A 22,350-nucleotide genomic window follows, 5' to 3' on the forward strand; every position below is an offset into this window, starting at 1 on the left:
TGTTAAATACAGAAATGGCACACATTACTGAGGCTGCGCCTTTCCACATTGCGCGCCCTATGGTCACGAAAATACGATACAAATAATTCACAACATCCTTCTCCAACAACAACAATAGTTCATCAATAACTTAAAAAACTACCTGTTTGAATACTACAGGAACGAATTAGTCCATCTCTGCCTGGAAAAAGATTTGTTATCCTAGCCATTTTCCAGGTCTGCCTGGGTGAGTTGTCCTCTCCTATTAAAACAACATCTCCTATCTTGATTGCAATGGATTAGTAGTCTCTGTGCCAGCTGTTCCAAAAGTGAGTTAAAGGTCCATCTGTAAGCCAGTACCTCACTATTGGTGGTAACTGGAGCTGGTGAGGTTAAAGTCTTTGGAGGTAAAGAAGTCAATTGTTTCTCAACCAAGAAGTGAGAAAGGGTAAGTTGCTGAGGCTCTACAGCATAACTGTGTACATAGGAGAGAAACTTGGAGCTCAACACAGCCTCTACTAGTGGATAGCTTCTCAAAATTCATCCAGATCTCATAATCCTTTTTCAGAAACCACCCCACAAAGCTGCTCATTAAATAATTAATTTCCAGGTGATCCCATTGTTAGTAAAGAATCTTGAAGAATCTACTATAAAGAAACCATCCAAAAGGCTCATCTGTGTGTTGTACAAACCAGAGATTTTTTAAAACAAGGTTGCTACTTATTGGCCTTTTAAAGTACAGTTTGAAGTAGCTCTGTCTGTTTGAACAAAAACTTTATTTGGGAAGTGAACAGTCACCATGCAGAGTAAGTCTGTTGTGCACATAGACTATTTTATTTATTTATTATTTATTGGATCCCCATTAGTCCGCATAAATATGAAGACTATTCTTCCTGGGGTCCACATTAAATCATACAATTAATCAACAATACAGCATTTGTACAAAGAATTACATAGATCAATTAACCTGAAAATATTAACATACATTTCTCAGTGCATATGAACAAATACTACTAATAATAATAATATGAACATTGAAAAATTAACATGAATGGATTCCTTTAACGTAGTTTTCTAATAGCCTATTGTAACATAATATTATGTTGAAACACAGCTTCTCTCAGTTTAATTTTGAAACTAGCCATTCCTGTGGTTGAAATCAAGTGTGTGGGGAGACTGTTCCAGTGAGCTACAGCCCTGTACATAACAGACCTTTTGAGTGCGTTAGTTCTCGGTAAAGGCAAGTATACAGTATATATCAATGGACGAAGCATTCAGTCACGTGACTCATTGGGTCTGAAGACCGGCTTTGAATCCTGTTTTTCTTCATACAGGTTCCTCAGCAAGCTAATGGGAACATTCCCACTGCATGTCAATCTAAGTTTGCTCCCAGCTCCATCAGCTGAACTACGCCAAAATATCTGCAGACATGCCGTGACACCCCCCTTCAGAGTTGCCATAAGTGTGAAATCGAACAATTGAGACCAAAATGGTTTACTTAACCAGGATATAAATATGTTTATTTCTGCTCTAGAGTCTGACATTTTACCATGGTAGTCAATGGAGATTGACTTGGAGCCAGCCTCTATCGATCAGTTGAAGAACATAACTTAGTTCCAAATGAGCGTCAATGCGGAAGTAAGATGGTTGGCGCTTGGTTGTGCCGTGATGTCCATCAGCAGCTGTACTCACCTCAACTTTATGGTTTTATCGTCGGTATGTTTGTCATGATGTTAAGATAGTATGTCATGCTACTTTCATATGCCTATACATGTTATGGAACGGAACTTTGTTTATTTATTTCTCTTGTGACATAGATGCTAGTTATTAGCCATTACGCTTAGCCACATGTTGCCTTGCTATCTTTACTAGTAACAGTGTTATTCTGTTTATTCAACCAATTGTAAATTTATGACATTCTCTGACGTCAACTCTCCCTAAGCTCCCTGTTTCGACCATATGTTGGTTACAAAGCATTTTAACCATGTAGTTATCCTTAACATAGTTTTTAACCTACTGTATTTCCCAAAGTCAAACCGGGCTTCACGTTGTTCAGTGCTAGTGAGTGGTACTAGAGTCTGACATTTCCCTACCATTCACCTAATTTAAAACAAAGCCCTTTTAAGTGTTAAAAGGTTTTGTTCTTGTGTGGGTAAGACTGAAGGGTGTTTTTTTCCAGCACAATTGGACCAGGACTACGGATTTGTAAGGACTTGTATTTTAATTGCTTTGTTGGCCACACGGATTCCACGGACTGGGTGAGGAGCAAATCCAGTGAAGAACGATCACTGAGTCTGTCCACAAAATGTAATATTTGCTTTTCAAAATGTCTATCAGTCTATTTAAATCAAACACAAAGTAATCTTTTTTGGTCTCCAAACACAAAGTCATCTTTTTCTGGTCTCCAAACTAGTCCCGGTACCTTGAGCATATCTTCAAATGAATCAGTTGCTCCAGTGTGCTCTAATCCATTCTCTGTCCACATGGCTCTCAAGTCTGGGGATTTTGTAGCCCAAAGCAAATTCCGGACCCAAAGCTGGTCAGTCGGTGCATAATTGAGAGTATTCTGAGGTGGTGATTGCAGCAGAATTTCATAGACATGTTGGTGAAGGGAACAAATGTGATGAGACGTGTGATGGGAAGCAAAAATTCTGAAATTGCGACAAGGTACCATTGCAGGGGATCAGTGTCTCCATTAAACAGTGCATTACCCTCCAAAAATCTCATCCTGCAAGGCTTTTCTTCAAAACAAAAAAGAAGATCTCGGTTTCGAACAAGATGGACGGAAACATATTTGGGACAATTATTGCAACTGCCACTTCTGCTGTTGCAAAAAAAAAAAACTACAGAAGATGAAGGCAGCAGCAAATGATCACTCAAAGGTAAGGCTCTTATTAACGCAGTAATGCATAATGATTAAGTAGTGTTATAGCACAACGATATCATATAAGTGGGGCCAAAAAGAGCTGGAAGCTATATTTTACTACATCCCATCCAGCGATGCCAAAGATGTGCAAATTATAAAAAGAAGTGTTTCCATTACACTTTTCCGCTAAACCAGATTATCTACACATCTGTAAAAACCACCTCATGAAAGTGTAAAAAGGTTTTTGCGTCATTTGACAGTTTTGTTGGATTCTAAGTGGTGTTCACTTCAGGTTTTTCTTTGCGATATTTAGATGTTGCGCAATTCTAATGGTAATGGAAACACAACTTATGACAAGGTCAGTTATTGAGTTACAGTGAGAGTGACAGAACTATTTTAGATTGGTGTAAGATGTGTATGAAAGACGTTTTACAGAGGTGATGTGTGTAGTAGGTATGACAGAGTGATTCAATGTAGAAGTGGAGTTGCATCAAGGAGCGGCTCTGAGCTCTTTCTTGTTTGCTATGCTGAAAGACAGACTGCCATTTGAGGTCAGGCAGGAATTCTCCTAGAATATGATGTTTGGAGAAGACAAAGTGATTTGTGGTGAGAGCAGGAAACAGGTGAAAGAAAACGTAGAGCAGTAGTGGCATGCACTAGAATGTATTTGTGTTAACAAAAGGCAGGTGGGTTAAACGGTGAGGTTACAAGGAGTAGAGGTGGAGAAGGTGCAGGACTTTAATTCCTTGGGGTCACTGTTCAGAACAGTGGAGACTTTGGAAAAGAGTTAAAGAGGAAAGCGCAGGCACAGTGGAATGGGTGGAGACTGATGTGTGACAAAAGAGTAGCAGCAGGACTCAAGCAGAAATGGAGGTAGCGGAGCTGAAGATGCAGAGGTTTTCTTTTGGAATGAGAACAATGGACAGGATTATGGGGAATGAGCAAATCAAAGTGGCAACTTAAGTTGGCTGTTTTGGAGAAGTTAGAGAGGCCAAAATTAGATAGCTTGGACATGTGTAGAGGAGGGACAATTGATAGAAGGATGCTGACAATGGCGCTACCTGGTAGGCAACGAAGAGGAAGTCCAAAGAGGAGGTTTATGTACAGTACAGTATGTGGTGAAAGAGGGCTGCTGGTACTTGGTGTAAGAGAGGAGGAGGTAGAGGACAGGGGCAAGATGGACAAGAATGACTCACTGTGGCGAACCATAAACAATAAAGGCAAAAACTGAAAAAGATATTCAGAGAATAAATAAATAAATAATACCATGAATTGTCATAGATCTTTTGCAACTTGCTGGAGTAAGTAATGTTCATGAAATTGAAATTGAAATTTTCATTGTCTGAGTAATAACATAAAAAAAATTATTAAAAATATGTTGTCTAGTGTACATTTCAGGAATGTTATTTCAAAATGAAGGAAATAGATGTAGTGCACTAAATACCACAAAGAGGTACAGCTGAAAAGTGTTTCAACCCTTGCTTGTTTCTCTACAACTTTAACAAACAGGTTTGAATATGAAGATGGTTGTTTTGGTTTAATAAGGTCAGTAAATGCTTCTACGCTTTCCTCGGCCAATTAGATACAACAGAAATTTGCACCCACTAGGGATAAAACAATAATACAACCGTTCGAGGAAAGAGGAAATGTCAACTCCTTGTAATGATACTGGCTGCCAATGAAGCACTCGGCAAAGTATATTCAGCATTACTCTTAGCTCCATCAGTTTGATTTTCTATCAGTTTTGGCATTTCAGCATTTGTTTTTGGTTTCAATAAGCTAAACCATGAATATGTTCTTTTTACACAAAGATACTATGCTACCTTTCTACCAGGCAGAATAGGAAATGACCATGTGGAATAATTTACCCAATAATAAGCTTGTCCAATCACGATTCAGCACCCCAAATTCCCAGGCGTCACCAGTCTATTATTGCAGGACTACAAGGGTTCTGTGGCCTCGATCCCCGCACATGTGCGTGCACATACACAGTCTCCATTTTTCTCATATTTCATCTCATGTCAGATGTGAACATTTGCTCTGCGTTAGGCTCTCTGTGGATTTGCCTTGGAACAGAATAATGGAAATACAAAAAATATAATGGAAATGTGAAATTACCTACAGAATGTGTCACTCGACACACGCACACACACAAAGATATTGATGGGGAAAAAACTGCTAGAAAAATTGAAAAACAAAAATATATACACAACATATCTTTTTGGCCCTCGTTCGCTCTGTCTGAAACTTTTACTCTCCTTTTCGCACACAAACACATCTGCAATGCACACATACACAAACACACATGCACACACAGCAGTGCGTGTAAATGTTAAATCCATAGCCAACCAGGCCAGTCTAATAGACTCTTATTCCTCTGACGCTTTATCAGCTCAATCGCACAAACATTCAGCCCCAAAATAATGGCCTTTCTGTTTGCCGCCTCTTTCTGTGTTTTTGTGCTTCTATCTCAGAGTTGTACTGCACAGACTCCGTGCGCTGCATACAGATCTGGCAGTAAAGCCAGAAATGGCAAATGTTTGGGTTTTAAAGTCAAACATTTTCACTTATTGATTTATCCACTTATCAGTTAAGTTGGATATGAGGTTTTGATTTTGATGAAAAGTCACAAATAAAAAGACGTTACAGGTCAGGTTAGGATAATTAGCAGTTAAATCGACTGAGCTGTGCAAGAGGTTTGATGTGCTTTTTCCAAAGCTTTTGCCCTTCTTTATGTGATCAGATTTAGTACTTGAATAAGTTGGCCCGTATATTTGGAAAAAGGTAGTTTCAATCCTCTCAGACTCAGGCAAATGTGCTCTGTAAAGGTCTGGAACAATCTCAGTCAATAAAACTTGGAACACACAGCTGGTTGTTTGCAATACCACGAGTTAGAGGAAGTTTATGAATGTGCAAGGTTTATGGTTGCTCTATTCTGTCAAGGAAAGTTAAAAAAACAAAATCATAATTACAGTATGGAAAAACATCTTCCAATAAGGGTAATATTACATTAGCCCTTTTTGGAAATGAGATGGGTAACATTTATGTTTTCATCAATCTGTGATATCTTTAAATCGTTCAGATTTGAAATATTTTCCATTGATGTTCCTCTTGTTTCATATCAAGGCAATAAAGTCGTTGGTGTTCAGCAAAATAGCGATGAACGGGAACAGATGAAACAGTATAATATAATCAGACGCGCAGAAGATTATAGCTCAAAATTTCTCATTTTAAATTTTTCAATTTTCATTCTTTCATTTAGTTCAAGTGCTGAGATAGAAAGTGAGAGGTGATGTAGTTAATTTTCACAGCAGAATCCAAGGACAATAAATATTTAACAGCACTTTTATTTCTTCATTCAATAAAACAGCCCGTTAGACTGAAACAAACAACAACAAATTAAGCCACCACTGCTGTGTATGTCACCACAAACATGTGCCTTGTTGAGAGTAATACATATAAGTATAACTCCAAATCAGAAAATTTCAGAAATTACACTCATGTTTCAGATTAATGAGACCCTAATGCATGTATGAAAAGGGCTTTACACAAATAGACACACACAGACAAATACACACAAACACACAGACATAAACACACACTCACACAGAAAAAAAAAACAGACAGACAGACATTCCGCGCAGCATATTGGGACCATGTGTTGGACGCAGGCATCGTGGGTGGGGTAAATGGTAATTTCTAACATCCCCTCAAAACCAGCTGATATCAAGCTGTACAAGACTTCAGAGAAACCCCAGTCTAACAAGAAACCGCAGCTCAAACATTTCTACACCGCAGTGGCTCAGAGCAGACATGCAGACAACGGGGTAAGAGGCAGCTTTTAAAGGATGATCCATAAACCGATGCTGGCGGGAGTCTGATTGAGTACACCTTTTAATTTTGTCTGAGGGAATAATTTGTTACAGAGATTTATCTTGAAAACTCTAAACTAAACCACATTTTATTATCTTGGCCACTCCAAAGTAATTAAACACATCCAGAAACATTTTGTGTTTTTTTCTTAGTAATGAGCTTTATGAAGCTTCAGCAGAGCCAAAGGATCAAAAACGATGAACAGAGAAAAGCCCTGTCATCCCAACATCTGTAAACCGCTGACTGCTTTACAGTTTGAATTTGTCTTTAAAGTCACTGACGCCTTTTGGTCAAAATCTCAAAATAATGTGGCGCTTTCTGGGACAGTGCTAGACTTTGCGGGACAGTAATGAACAGTAATGAAGGCGGGGAATCCAAAGTTTACAACACAGATCCAAATGAACTTGTTGAACAAGAAAGAGAACAAGAGTGGAGACATATGTATAATAAAACCCAGGCACTATATTAAACCCTAAATAGCGTAAAAATAAACAACAAATGTGAGGAAATTAATAAACCAGAACTAAGCATGAAACAAAGGGGAGCAAAACTGGATGAAATGTACAAAGGAACAAGTTTTATAAAATAAAACAGGAAGTAAAAGTTAACTAAGGCAACCTCTTTTCCTGCAGGTTAATGTTAAATGCATGTTCTGAATGTGGAAGACACAGTTCAATCTGACACAACCTACACACAATGTTGTTTACATTTTGTCGATGAGAAACTTGCCAAACAACATTGGTTTGGAAAGATGTCATCTTTCATCATCCTACTTTCCACGTTGCCTGGTGACAACAGCTATGGAATAGCACATGAATACACAGTTAATCAGCGTTGTTGTATATAAACAGATTAAAACTTCTGTAGACGAGGGTGGTAATGTTTTGATCTTTTACCATCCCAAAGAAACAGTTCATGCACCATGACTTTTACAGATTTCAGCATCACTGAAATTCAGACAACACTGCTGATTCGATTTGTTTGAGAGTTTCCAGTGTGAGTAAACAGGAAAAATACAAACAAAAGCTTATGCTCAGGTCCTCACAATTCTTTTCTGCAGAAGAACCTGTAGGAATTGCCAGGAAATGCATTCAGCTTCAATCACAACCAAGTCAATATTTGTATAGGGGGTCTATTTTAGATATAGATGGGCTGAAAAATGTGCCCGCATATTGTCCATGGGTTTCATGTTGGCCCCGTGTGAATAGGTCACATTAGTTATGTATGTATATATCAGGTTCATGAGTGAAGAACGGGCATGGGTCTAAAATGGGTGTCTTATGTAGGTCCTACTTGTCTAAGCACATAAGCAACCCAAGTGGGCAAATATGAAACAAGCAGACAATCCTATATGGAGTCAATGTTTCGGCCTGTTGGTATTTTAGATGGGCATCACATCCAAATGTTGACTCGGAAGCCATCAGCATTAAATTTGATTTGTTTTGATAATTTTCCTGCCATGATGGAGGGGTCGCCACAGCAGAGAAACTCAGTCTGGATGCCCTTTCTAAGGCAACCTTACAAGGACAGGGAGAACAGGCAAACTTCATACACAGAAAGAAACATGGAAAATCCAGAATAAAGTTTAAAACTCTTCTCCTAGCATATAAAGCTATTAATGACCAAGCTCGTGTCAGGGTTTGACACTTCCCCCCAGTTTTTGAGTCTCATTTCTGTCCCTCCTGTTTCCAATCTGCCCTGATTGTCTGCACCTGTGTCTCGTTATCCCCTGTGTATATCTGGTCTTGTCATTCCCCTTCTCCCTGTCGGTCCGTACTGTTTCTACCTCCATGTTTTCCTCGTCAGGTTTTTGTAGCCACGTTCACGTTCATGTTCTTGTTTTGTATCCTGCTCTGCAGCGCTTTTAGTTTGGTTTTTGCTAAATAAATCCTGCTTTTTTGCAGCTCCTGCCTCCTGCTCTCCAGTTGGCCCGGCCCCGTGGGCGGCCTCTGGAACTGACTCGCCGGTCTGCCCGGCCTCGAGGACAACCCCCCGAGCTGTCTCGCCAGGCTGCCCGGCCTCGAAGACGACCCCCGGAACTCTCTCGCCAGTCTGCCCGGTTCTGAGGACGGGCCCCGGAACTTTGGCCGTTTGTTGGTTTGTTGTTCCTTTTTGATAAGATTTTTCTCCCACTAGGAGAGTTTTTACCTGCCATTGTTTATGTTAATGTAATAATTGCTCGGGGGTCATGTTCTGGGTCCCAGGAAAGCAGCTAGAGACAACTAGAATAGAGATAGTCGGGCTCACCTCCACACATAGCTTGGGCTCTGGAACCCAGCTCCTTGAAAGGGGCTGGACCCTCCACTACTCTGGAGTTGCCCAGAGTGAGAAGTGGCAAGCTGGTGTGGGCTTGTTTATAGCCCCTCAGCTCAGTCACCATGTGTTGGAGTTCACCCCGGTGAACGAGAGGGTCGTTTCCCTGCGCCTTCGGGTCGGGAAAAGGTCTCTCACTGTTTGTGCCTACGGGCCGAACAGCAGTGTGGAGCACTCGGCTTTCTTGGAGTCCCTGGGAGGAGTACTTGATAGTGCTCCAACTGGTGACTCCATTGTTCTACTGGGGGACTTCAACACTCACGTGAGCAATGACAGTGATACCTAGAGAGGCGTGATTGGGAGGAATGGCTTTCCCGATCTGAACCCGAGCGGGGTTTTGTTGTTGGACTTCTGTGCTAGTCACGGTTTGTCCATAACAAACACCATGTTCAAACATAAGGGTGTCCATCAGTGCACGTGGCACCAGGACACCCTAGGCCGGAGGTCAATGATCGACTTTGTTGTTGTTTCATCTGACCTTCGGCCGCATGTCTTGGACACTCGGGTGAAGAGAGGGGCTGAGCTGTCAACTGATCACCACCTGGTGGTGAGTTGGATGCGCTGGCAGAGAAGGAGGCTGGACAGACCGGGCAGACCCAAACGGATTGTGAGGGTCTGTTGGGAACGTCTGGCTGAGCCCTCTGTCTTCAACTCTCACCTCCGAGAGAACTTCTCTCAGATGCCGGGGGAGGCTGGGGACATCGAGTCCGAGTGGACCATGTTCTCTGCCTCCATTGTCGACGCGGCGGCAAAGGGGAAGGCTGGCATGCCTTCTCCGGGTGGGTGGAGAAGTCCTGTCTCAGGTGGAGGAGTTCAAGTATCTCGGGGTCTTGTTCACGATTGAGGGAACGACGGAGCGGGAGATTGACAGACGGATCGGTGCAGCGTCCGCAGTTATGTGGTCGATGTACCGGACCGCCGTGGTGAAGAAGGAGCTGAGTCGAAAGACAAAGATCTCGATTTACCGGTCAATCTACGCTCCCACCCTCACCTATGGTCATGAACTTTGGGTAGTGACCAAAAGGACGAGATCGCGGATACAAGCGGCCGAGATGAGTTTCCTCCGCAGGGTGGCTGGACGCTCCCTTAGAGATAGGGTGAGGAGTTCGGTCACCCGGGAGGAGCTCGGAGTCGAGCCGCTGCTCCTTCACATTGAGAGGAGTCAGCTGAGGTGGCTTGGGCATCTGTACCGGATGGCTCCTGGACGCCTCCCTAGGGAGGTGTTCCAGGCATGTCCCACCGGGAGGAGACCCCGGGCAAGACCCAGGACATGCTGGAGAGACTATGTCTCTCGGCTGGCCTGGGAACGCCTGGGACTCCCCCCAGAAGAGCTGGAAGAAGTGTCTGGGGTGAAGGAAGTCTAGGCATCTCTTTTGAGACTGCTGCCCCCGCGACCCGGGAACGGATAAGCGGCGGACGATGGATGGATGGATGGATGGATGAATTGAATTGAATAAAGCGTATAGTTGGCAATGGCTCAGGTGCCTTAAAACATCTATTAGTTATGCTGCTAGGCCCAGACTGCTGGGGGACCTCCCCTGATGCACCTCTGCCCACCATGTTCCCTACTCCAACTTTATTAATGAGATGATTGTTGTTGTCATTAACCTGTGTTCCTTCTTCCCAGCAGGTGGTCCTGATCTGTTGTTGCTGTTCTTTCCTCTTTCCTGTCCTCTCAATCCCAAACATGTGAAGACAGATGGACGCCCCACCTGAGCCTGGTCCTGTCAGAGGTTTAGTCCTGTTAAAGAGGAGTTTTTGCTTTCTACAGTCGCCTGGTGCTCGCTCAGTAAAGGCACCTGTGTCAAAGAATGGTTTTGATGCAATCTGTTGCTTTCCTTAGCGAGGAAATTATAATTTTTATAATTTTTATTGGCTTTGTGTTAATTGGACGATTTTGAATAAGTGAAACTGTATTCTTGAAGTGCCTTGAGATGACATATTGTCAAGTCTTAACATATAGATTTGGCCCTATATAAATTAAGTTGAACTGAACCTTCCCACTGTGAGAAAACTGCACGAACAACCAGGCCACTGGAGAAGTTAAATTTGAGCTATTGAAGATGACAAATCAGTTTTGATCCTATCAAGTGAAATGTAAATTTAGATTTGTTTCTTCAATCTGATTCGTCTACAAATAATATCGGCACCTCCGACTTGTACAACAGGGAACCCAGTGCTTCTGCTGCATGACCTCGACTATACAGTATATAACATAGCAACTTAAAGGAAAATCCTGGAACAAAATCAATAAACTCAGCTCCAACTCTTCAAATTTAACTCAGGACTAAGAAAAAAAAAACAGTTTACACACAAACCTAACCCAACAAACTCAAAAAATAAAAAATAAAATAAAATCCAGCTAGGAGGCATCTGCTTTTCTTTGTGGCTGTCTTTGAACTTTGTGTCAGACACATTTCTCCTATAAAAGACAGCTTGCTCTCAGTGTGTTCGTTGTGAATAAACAGAGGGTTTGTATTGAGGGGATCTGAGTTGGAACAAAACAATACGATCTCCAGAAACCAATGGTGAAGGAGTTGCAAAGCAAACAAACTGTGGCTAGACACTGAGCTCAGCCATGGCCGCAGAGGTTGTTGGTGGTACTCCTACTCCTACACAGGATGAAAGGAGGACAGCAGAGAGGAGGTGTAGGGGAAAAATGAAGGCGGGTGTAAAAATGCAGAATGCTTCCAGAAATCAGCAAGAAATACATCTCACTAATGTACTTTTAAAAGATAAACACTGATAAATAAGATCATTCATTGAAGAGGTTCGGTTTGCTGTTGAAATCTAAAACTCTGGAGGGTGTCATTTTAAATAGTTCAGTTATATTAGCAGTTCAGTTCAGTTAGTTTTTTAGTAAATAGAATGAAATAGAAAGCAAAAACAATTATGTGGTTAAAGAACAAAACAGTAAATGAGGAGAATAAGTCTGACAGGAGAAAAGGAAAAAACAGTGGGCAGAGACAGGAAAGAGGGTCAGGCAAGAGGGAATGAAGGATTGTAAGCAGTGGAGGAGGGGAAAGTAAGTGTACGTGTGTGTGTGTGTGTGTGTGTGTGTGCATGTAGGGGGCTTATTATTGACACCATGTGTTACCACAGGAAGCTCCTTGGGAAAATATAAGCACCCCGAAACATCAGAGACCTAGGCAGAGATGATAGGAACGACAAAGGGAGATGAAGAAACTGAGGTCATTCCAATGTCTCTACAGCTGTGGACCCCAGTATGTCTGAGTGTGTAAGGGTCAGCGGCCTCTGTTTGCACAGCAGCACATCTGTGTCGGGTGAGGAGCGTTTTAGCCACAAGTTCACAGCGAAAAATCCCACAGCCAGCACACGCGCATCTGTCAGCCTGTCTGACAATCCTTCTATCCACTACAGATGTATCAATACTTAAATACACATCGCCTGTCTTGGCCTCTTCAGCTTTTCCAAAATCTCCCTGACAAACACCATCACCAATTCAGAATTGCTTCTTTTTTTCAGAGTTTGCAGAAAGAAAGAAAGAAAGAAAGAAAGAAAGAAAGAAAGAAAGAAAGAAAGAAAGAAAGAAAGAAAGAAAGAAAGAAAGAAAGAAAGAAAGAAAGAAAGAAAGAAAGAAAGAAAGACATTAAAAAATTATCAAGAAAATATTCTCATCAATCAAAACTCAAATTAAATATTTCAAATGGATGTTTGAATAAAACCATCAAATTCCACTTGATTAATGTCTTCAGGAAACTGATTATTTTGTCAAGGCATGTCAAACCGTTATCCAAGGCACCTTTAAAATAACTAGCCATAAGCTTTGCAAATGATTCATTCTAGTAGCGGAGTTTCCGAGTAGCTTTTCACAGCATGGTTCATTGACGGGTCTTCGTTACCAGGAACAGTCCTGAAAACGTGGCCTTGAGGAACCTTTGCAGGGTGGAATACATTCCTGTGGTAGGAGAGGTGCTCAGAGCAGCATATAGAGGAACTACCTGGCGGGGACTCTCCGCTGATCAGGTATTCTAAAGTACGTTCAACTCATTTGAACAATCTGGACCAGAAACATTTTGCTCCAGGTACATTTGATGAAGATGGACATTAAAAGAAGAAAAAGATAGAGGAGATAGAGATAGAGGTTCAGGCCTTGTTTGGAAACAGCAAAAAATGTACATAATCGCCATCACGTGATCAGCACTGTTATTTGTCCAATCAAGGGGGTTGACTTTGTTCACCAGGCGGTTGGGTCTGTTAAAGGTTCCCATCTGGTGGGTTTACCCAGAATCCCCACTAATGGAAACCAACCTACGTTTAAAAGTCACTAAAATAAGTTAAAAAAAAAAACATTAGTACAAAGATAAAAAAGGTTTATAAATGAACTGCTTTTGCATCATAAATAACATTTATGGCTGTTGCACCACAGCGTGATTTCAAAAACAAAAAAAATATTTATCCTAAATATAAATAGATATTTTATGAAGCCTAACAGAGTAGGAGATTGATTTTATAGCTAACCATTTGTTTGACTTTTGATTATGGCATGTATCATATTCTATGTACACGTTGCATTATTTTTGAGTTGCATGTAACCTAAATAAAGAGCATAACATATTCAATCCCAGCTGGAAATTGCAGCACAACTGTCATCCAATTTATTTTATATCTGTGTCGTTTCCTAAAAAGCAGGTTTGGTTTGTTTTTCAGGGGCAGCAAATAATGTATGTGCTGTAACTGATCCAAACATAGATGCAAACCTTGTATGAACTTGCATGGAAGCACATATATACACACACAAACACACACACACACACACACACACACACACACGCACACGCACACGCACACACATACACACACACACACACACACACACACGCACACACACACACACTTACCAATTCATCAACTCATGCCCTGTTTCTTTCCGTGTCTCAGCTCACCGTAGAATGGAGCTGGGTAGAGCAGCCATTGTGTCCCTGGTAGAATTAACTATTGATTTTCTCTGCAGCATCATCAATGCCGTTGTGACAACAAAACAGCAAGGACACACTCACACATGACAGCACACACACATGCACATACCTGGATTTTATTTAAAGGAAGACGTTGCTGCTTCACAGAAAGGAGTGAGTCAAATGTGAACTTATAAAGCCAATAAAAGTGGCAAACAATGACATGCGGAAATAATGAAACTACATATTTCAAGAGCTGTGTTACACATGGGTTAACGTAAGTAAAATCCCATAAAATATTACTGTGTGTACTACATGGCTCTGTCTCCGCGGTAAGCAGAATGTTGGATACATAAGCTTGGTCACGTCAATCAACAATTTTTTTTTTTTTCTAAATCTAACACGAACCTGCTTGTACAACTCCTTGACATGTTTGTTTCCCATTTTCCAAAACTGATGAAAATCTGATTATTCCTTTCACACAATTTCTAGTAATTTTCAAAGTTTCACTTCGATTTGTGCTCAGAGGAACAACACTTTTTCCCATATTTTCCTCAGGGGAAATGAAGCAATGCAGCAGATTTAATGCAAATCAAGGAAAAAAGACGTCAAGCGTTTGGGTGCCGACAAACTTTCTGAGAACTGACTTTTCCATTCATAGCACTAAATGCAATGGAAAAACTCAACATAACTGTAATTTTATGTATGTGTGTGTTTCCTTATGGGTAGAACGAGACATGCAGAAATTCAAAGGTCTGATCTGCTAATTCCAATTTTGATTGACACCATCTTTCTTTAACAGTTATCATCAAACTGTAAACTCCTCAACCAGTAAAAAACAACAGAGGCTGCTGACTATGTGCTCTACTGGCTTATTTTTAGCCTCTTAGCCTTTTTTAGCTTCATAGAACCAGGTATGCTCCACAAGGTCATGCTATTTCTGATGTTTGTTGTCCCAAACACTTTCATTGTCGTTATATTATGGCTCATTTTTAACTTACAGCCTGTATAAGTTGCCTTAATAGCAATGAAAACTACCACATTGACAACTGGATAAGTTTTGATAATATATAATTATGTATATAATTATATATAAAAATTAAATGAAAATGCCCATTACACTATGCATACAATGTATAAGCTTGCCTAACAACTGGATTATTCCTGAACCGTGCTACCTGCAAGTACTACCAACTGGAAGAAAACAAAAGCTTATTGTAGACGTTTTAAAGCAATCACTCAGTGCTACAAAGTCCTCTGATCTCCAGCCTCAACTGCCTTTCAGATTGACCGGTGAGATGATGCACAAGTCCAACTTAGCGCCCAGATAATTTTAGCTCCCAACGGATACCCCTTAAGTACAGACACACAAACACCTGCTGGTAGTCATGTGATCAGTGTCTTTGGCACAATGTCATTGATTATACCTTGGCTGCCTTGAAGGCAACGATTTAACAAGCAGTTGTTTAATTACTGGACAACTGTGAGCTGAGCTCCAGATCATGTTGCAGCGTTAATAAAGCAATTAGCCCACTAATTAGTAGCCAAACAACTTCAAAGTCAATAGAAACCTATTTAAAAAATGATCAGTCATTCCCATCTCGTCAAATGTTTTTTTCTAATATATATAACTGATCATTAAAATGTTTAGGGTAAATGACTGATCAATTTTTTTAAATATTTTTTCTTGATGTTGAGGTATAAAGTTTGATTTAAGCTTCTGCTTCACAACTTTGCAGAGCTGTAAGAAATTCTATCTATATCACTGCTGCCATTTATACTTGGCAGTACACTGTTGCATCACCCTGGAATTACACTGACAAACGCTAGTTGGTGGTCCAGATTCTTGCAGCCTCCACTGCTGAGCTTCTTCTTGTTTACTGACATGTGCCTCAGACATAGTATCTAAATTGAAGCAAATCTTGAGCGAGTTTGAGCTGATGAATGAAGAACAAAAGTTTATTTTTCTTAAATGGCAGTAGTCTGTCAACTTGATTTAAAAATGGCAGAGTGAAAGTTTTCCAAAGTGTAGCTGAAAATACAATGTGGAGCATTCACAAAGTAAGTTTCCATTATCACTAGAATTGCATGAAACCTAATTATTGCAGAAAACCTGTAATGGAAACATCTAGAAAACTGTCAACTGTCACAGAAACCTTTTTACACCTTCATGAGGGTTTTTAAAAAACATGTTGATAGTTCAGTTTAGCACAAAAGAGTAAGGGAAACATTTGCAAGTCTCCGGCATCACTGGATGTGACATGGTCAGCCATATGACCAGACCATATGACCGTTTGAGCCGCTGGCTTCACCTTCGGTTGACTATTTTTGCAACAGCAGTAGCAGCAGTCGCAATAATTTGTTTTCTCCCATCTTTTTCCAAGTCAAGATCTTCTCCTTCTTTGTTTTGAAGAGAAGTCTCACAGGACGAGATTCTAGGAGAGTCCCTCATAAAAAGAAGTCTCACAGGACTACATTTTGTAAGACTTTTGCTCAGTGTAACAGAAATCCACCTACAGTTTTACACAGCTGGAATACACATAGATACATTTCAGATTTTATAGTTTGGAAACCACAACCTCCGCATTCTGCTGCTGGAGTCCCTGCGCGCTAACCATTGGTGACGAGCTGGCTGAGTGTGGGCACTGCACACTTGCATCCATTTCCCAATCAACACCAGAGTCTTCAAGTACTGGACTTTTGGACATGGACACAACATCACTGCAAGATTGTTTGGACATAGCAGTGGATATCTAAATAGAGATGAATAATATTTTATGAATGATAGTGTAGAAGTGAGTGATGAGTGGAAAACAAACAACCTACTGTATCATTCTTTTGTGCCTCTAAAATCATAGTGCATGTCATATAACCCAAACCCATACACTTCTGTGTCCTTGATATTGTCCTGATTTCTTTTTTTTTTCTTGCTTTCTTGTATTATTCCACTCCTGTTTTTTTTTTTTAGGACACATTGATTATTTTCAGTGAAACCAGGCTGAGAAAAAGTGTGAGAGCACAACCTCTGGTGTATACCATCAAATCCTTTCAGCTAAGCTTGGCTGCTCTCAGATTAACTTCCCAGAGTGAGATCAACATATTTTGCAAATACATTTTTTTTTATTATAGCACTGGAATACATGTATTTTATTAAATTGTTAATTTTTCTCTGATGGGCAGAGAAACCCATTTTAGAAAAATACATTCTGGATTCAGATCACATCAACTGCCAGACCTCCTGTGAGTTTACATCACATTCCTGTTTGGTCAAATCCACATTACCATAACACAATAAATAAACACATCTCTGGCTGCTCCACAGAGACCCTTTAGCAAAAAAATTAACTACTTTTATATTTTTGGGATAGATCCTGCGATAGAAAGAGAATATATTTCACACTATGAGCCCACACATTTGATCACACCAACGTATGATAAACATCAACTGGGAAATCAGAGTGTCTTCTCAACCTTTCCTGATGCATTTGCTTTTTGAAGATGCAGAATGAAATTTCTGCAGGACGCTTGGATTATAAGTAAATCGAATGGATTTGCTAAATGAAAATGCTGATTTCTCAGTTGGATTGCAAGATGGCTTCAATCCGCAATGATGTCCTCTTGTGATTGAAATTTACAAATATCCATGCAGATCAGGCTGGCACTATTCACATTTACTGTATACAGATAGAAGTCTCAGGTTGACTTTCGTGGCAACTTCGCCTGATTTTTCCCTTGTGATGCTTCCAGCATCTCTTAGTAATACCAATGTTTGCTTTGTCTGCAGAGTCTCACGTCTTCTGTCAGCAAGAGTCGGCATCTAAAGTCAAGACTTAAAATGTATGATTTTTTTTACTGTCAATTAATCTGCAGAGCATTTTCCAATCATTTTCATTCTTCAGCAATAAAAAAACATTACAAAATAATGATGGGTTTTAACACCCAGATGAAAAGGTGACGGTAGGGCTACAACTAATGTTTACTTAGGTCACGGGCTAATCTGTTGATTATTTTCTTTGACTCGCACCTCATCATCAACTATTTCTGTTGTGCATTCTACATGTCTCTGAGTCACGCAGCGCTGGGCTCTGCAAGATCTCTGTGGCACCACCACCACCACGTAGGCAGCGTCAGGCAGACATTGACCATCTGACCATGCTGCTCATATGGTCCATCTACTCATCCTCTTTCGCTCATTGGCTTTCATAATGATCATTTTCATAATCGTCGTAATCATTTATGTCAACTAATTGTTGCAAGCAAAGATGACAAGAAATATAACAAACAAAGACATTAAACTAATAATAAAGGTTAGAGTTTGGATAAAGAAATAGGCGAAAGCATTTTAAACATTGACAAATCAGTATAGTTCACATAAAGACTGAATTTCTCTGGGGGGGGGTTAACTGAGTTCTGACCACTTCATAACAGCCTTAACAAAAAGTACTGACAAACTTTCAATTATCTGAAAAAAAAAAATTTAAATATAAACTGCAGAAATAATAGCTGTTCATGGTTACAATGAAGGGAAGTTTCAAAATGCATATTTCTTTCAAAAGCAGTTTACAAGCATGCAAGATTGATCAAAATTATTAAAAGACTGAAAAGTAAAAAAAGTTTATGATCTGTGTTTCTTACTACCAAAAGTTGTATCAACATTATATCGACATGTTAACCCACTAGGCCCCACCAAAACCCTTGTGTAGTTTGTATCGCAAGATAGGAAAAAAAAACCTTTTCATCAAAGTTAAATTGAAAAAAAACATTTATGTTAGTCTGACTCAAAAAACTCCCGTAAAGAGGTTGTGCGTTGAATTGCTCAGCACGTATGTGTTCAGTTACGTTTATTCAAGCGTTCAGTCATGGGTAAATCCCTTCAGCGGTAGTCGCGGGTCCTTATCATTTCCAGCTGTGATTGCAATGATGGAAACATGAAACCCAGGTGGACACACTGACACTGAAGTGTCCTGCGCCTGGAGCTACACGAGTAAGCCTAGCCTTGAAATAGGTCTCAAAAATACACATTTACGAGCTGGGGTCTCTCACAAGGAAGCTCTAAACTGACAGGATCACTCATTTGAAAAACAGAGACAATTAACCTGTTTTACTTGCAGCTCCCTCTCAGGCCAAAAACTATTTTACTCAGGAGATCAGGCTTACCAGAAATGTGGTTTTCTACCACAGGCTGTTGGATACTCAAGTGTGTCCCTTCTTGCAGAAACTGCAGGGCTGTCCCTGACGGCAATAATTGAAATATATGGTAACAGCACACGGATGGCAGCCACGCTGCTTCTGACAATGGAAAAGCAGTCAACTGCCTTGCTTTAGCAGGTGTACCCACACAGAGAATCAGTGAATGAAACAAGCAATGATTACTGAAGTGGCCAGTATAGATTAATGAGAAAGCCAGACAGAGTTTGACTAAAGGAACTTTTGTAGTGCCTCCATCTCTGAGCAGACCACTTAGAGCATCTCCTCCCACACATTTCAGCTCAGGCAGAAAGCCATGTCCCTACAGTAAGATTTTATAGTTTCTCCAGAAGATCGCCATGCAGGTTGGCTCTTGGATGAACGCCATACTCTAGAAGGGTCTGGCAAACCTGAAGAATAATGGACTGAAGGACTGCTCTAATGTCCATATGTTGGATACATTCAGAAACGTTTGGCTAAGGAACAAAAGCAGCCGCTGCCTAGGACTCAGTCTCAGAGCTATGCGTACGTGCTGTTACCAAACAACAATGACCACTTCTAGACAAATTTCTATACGTGTGTATATATATATATATATATATATATATATATATATATATATATATATATATATATATATATATATATATATATATATATATATATAATGTCATTTACTTATTCTACAATGATTCCAGATAATCACCGAGAAAGTCTGGGGTATTCTGAGAGTCACCAAAAAATAAAAAAATAAAAATATTGTTGTATACTCGTACTTTTAAACGAGCGCACGCATTTTCATATACAGAGGAACCATTTTTATTCAGACTTCTATTTGTGTGTATACTTCAGATCTTCTCGGATTATGTGTCGCTTCAACCTCCACCTATTACTCAGGTCCTCTGAACCTTCCATCATCTCTGTTTCATCCATCTTATCTCAAGAATTAATGTCTCATCCAAAGCCCAACAACTCTTGAACGCCACCCTTCCTCTCTTTTTCAGCCCACTGCCTCCTCCCCCTCCTCTTCTTCTCTTCTGATTATCTCTCGGTGTCTCTCTGAGCTTTGTCATTGATAGAGAGCACGCCTGGTTGACACGCCTGGTAATGAGGCTCCTAACACAGATGGCCTCTCCCGCCCTCGTTGACTCACTTCTCCCTCTCTCATTTACACACACGCAAACATGGGGTATGCAGAAACACTCCCATCCTGACGGCACCCACCCCCTCCTCCTCTCCAGGAGGTCCAGAGGGTTCAACACTAGCTGGAGATGTTTATAAGAGGATAAACTGAAAAAAAGTGTGTGAGGCATTAGGTTGCTCTCATCTTTCAAGTGACAGTCACCAACACCCAATCCTCACAAAACAAGCAAAGAAACTCTACAAACACTCATATGTTCAAACAGCTCACTGATTTCCTTTATCCACTGGAAGCACTTGTTTACATGTTCTACAAAAGTGAAATTTTGCTGAATTTTATTGTCAAGTCGGACAATTTATTTGTTAATAATTATATGAACCAATTCTTGCATGAACATGTTGATTTTATGTTATCAGTTTTCAACCTCCATCTCTAAACAAGGCTTTGTTGCTCATTTTTCATTGTTGACTGTCATGCCCCCCCACACACACATACACAGACAAGCAGTACATGAATTAATGCCTGACATCTCAGAAATACACAGCAGCGATTCTTCCTCAAGTGCATTTCATGGTGCGATTTGTTCCAAGAGTCGATTCATCTGAAATCCAGAAAATCTCTTTCAAACATGAATCTACCCTTGTCAATGGTTTCATGCCTATTTTGCTGCTGTTTCTTTCTTTTCACATCTGTAACCTCAATTAAAACCTAAACAATAGAAATTGGAAATTAATTAAACATTATTTGAAATGACAAAAACAACTGTCCAAAATCAGCGTCCCATCAATCTGGTTAGTCCACTGACCATTGGTAACTGCTCAGAGCGAAATCTGTGGATTTTCTTTTCTTTTAGAAATGAATAGAGGCTTGTTACTCTAAATACTGTTACACTTTTATAAATATGGATATAAAACAGTCTTGTGATGGATTGTCCAGACTACTTCCCTTTAGTGACCATGGACATGATTAAGTGGGTGTATAAAATGGACGGATGGATGGATGGATGGATGGATGGACGGACGGACGGATGGACGGATGGCTGGAACTATGTTACCATTATCCTTTTGAAGTTAAAAAAAGGATTTACGGCAGTATCTGACAATGTATTGAAATAGTGTATAACTACATCAGTAAAGACACTGAGTAGTAATCTCAAAGTATTGAAAAATGCAAAAATTATTTGGCATTAGAGGCAACATCAGGCTTGACTTTTCTTTCCTACCTTTGCAAAACAAAATATAACAAAATCATATACTTCTAACATATCAAGTAGAACAGCTTTAGCTCAGGACGTAGAGCTGATTGTTCTCTAAGGTCCAATCTCTAAAACTTCCAAAGGGTCCTTGTTCAGGTTACTGAACCCCTAACTGCATCAGAAGAGAGAAACATTTCTGAAATGTTCATGTATGTGAATATGGCAGTAATGTGCAAAACATTGCAAGAAATCCCTCAAAAAACGGTGGTTGCTTTAAGCTGCACCCAATTGAATCACAACTTAAACTGACATATATCGACCCACTGAGACTAAAATATCAATCCATCAGCATCGAAGCAGTTTTGAATTATAGTATTATAGTATTGTACCAATGCCCAATCCTGGTCCTCGGGGCCCACTATGCTGCATGTGTTAGCTTCCAGCTCCAACACGTCTGGCTCAAATTAAGAGGTCATAGCAGACTTACGCAGACCTTGTTGACAAGCTGATGCGAAATGGGTCTACTGAAGCAAAACACTGGATTACTGCAACTCCCAGAAAAAAAACCTAGAAAAAAGTGACTCTATAGGTCAAATATTAGACAAAAAGGTTTTTACCAGCATGGTATTAACCATTAATATGTGTGCAGACAAGGTAAAAAAAAAAATTAATAAATATCAGACAAAAACCTTGATTATTTTCTGAGAATGGAAAATAACTTGTCATGTTGACTTCTTGAAGGCTTAGTCACCACAGCTGGTGTGTTTCTTCATATCTGCAGCTGGCGTTTGTGAAACAACGCAAACCAAGACAGATAAAAAGGATTTCCACAATATGTGAAACTATGTCATCCAGCTCCAAACAAAACCATCCAAAG

General features: G+C 40.2%; 1 protein-coding gene across 5 annotated transcripts in view; it reads right to left on the reverse strand.

Annotated features, from left to right (window-relative positions):
- lama2 (laminin, alpha 2) overlaps nt 1-22,350 on the reverse strand; it is a 216,933-nt gene that overhangs the window by 193,859 nt on the left and 724 nt on the right. The gene's annotated exons all lie outside the window — the stretch shown is intronic.

This window comes from Cololabis saira, chromosome 18 (assembly GCF_033807715.1).
Source record: "Cololabis saira isolate AMF1-May2022 chromosome 18, fColSai1.1, whole genome shotgun sequence".
Taxonomy (NCBI): Eukaryota; Metazoa; Chordata; class Actinopteri; order Beloniformes; family Belonidae; genus Cololabis; species Cololabis saira.